We start from the raw sequence: 839 nt of genomic DNA, 5'->3' as shown, positions 1-839 counted from the left end.
CGAGAAGGAGGGGTCGTCAACACCGTAGTCATACTGGGTAGCAGCGACGTCGGTCTCGTAGTCTACCGGAGAGAAGAGGGGGAAGAAACAATAAATATAATGCAAACATAAGCATGACGATGCATGACATGACAATGAGCGGTATTAGGTGTGCCCTAACGCGGTGGAAGGTGATACCGGCGAAGGGGGGAAACATCCGGGAAAGTATTCCCGGTGTTTCGCGTTTTCGGACAGATGAACCGGAGGGGGAAAGTTATGCGTTCGCTATGCTAGGGACGTGTAGTGGATGAACGGGCTGCGTATTCGGATTCGTCTCGTCGTTCTGAGCAACTTTCATGTACAAAGTTTTTCCATCCGAGCTACGGTTTATTTTATATTAATTTTAAAAGATTTAATCAATTTTTGGATTTAATAAATTAATTTAATTCGAAAAATAATTAATGCATCAGCATGATGTCAGCATGACATCAGTAGTCAACGTTGACCTGGTCAACCTGACAGGTGGGTCCCACCTGTCAGGGACTGTTTAGTTAACTAACAGTAGTTAACTAGGTTAGCTAGTTAATTAGGTTAATTAAGCATAATTAATTAACCTAGTTAATTAATTAATATTTTTATTTCTTCTTATTATTATTTTATTCTATTTTTTAAAAATGTTCTGGGCGTGGGTCCCTGTGTCATTGGGCCAAAGGGCCACAGCGGGTCGGGCTAACGGGCGTCGCCCGAACAGGCGAGGGGAAAGCGGGCGACGGGCGAACGGGTGCGGGCGTTCGCACCCGAGGCCAAGAGGGCCTCGGTGGCCGGCGACAGCGGGAGCAGCGCCGGGCGCGGGGAGCAGC

The sequence above is a fragment of the Triticum aestivum genome, chromosome 3D (genome assembly GCF_018294505.1).
Source record: "Triticum aestivum cultivar Chinese Spring chromosome 3D, IWGSC CS RefSeq v2.1, whole genome shotgun sequence".
NCBI classification, from domain to species: Eukaryota; Viridiplantae; Streptophyta; class Magnoliopsida; order Poales; family Poaceae; genus Triticum; species Triticum aestivum.
The sequence above is the reverse complement of the archived record's forward strand: the minus strand, read 5'-3'. Positions refer to the sequence as shown.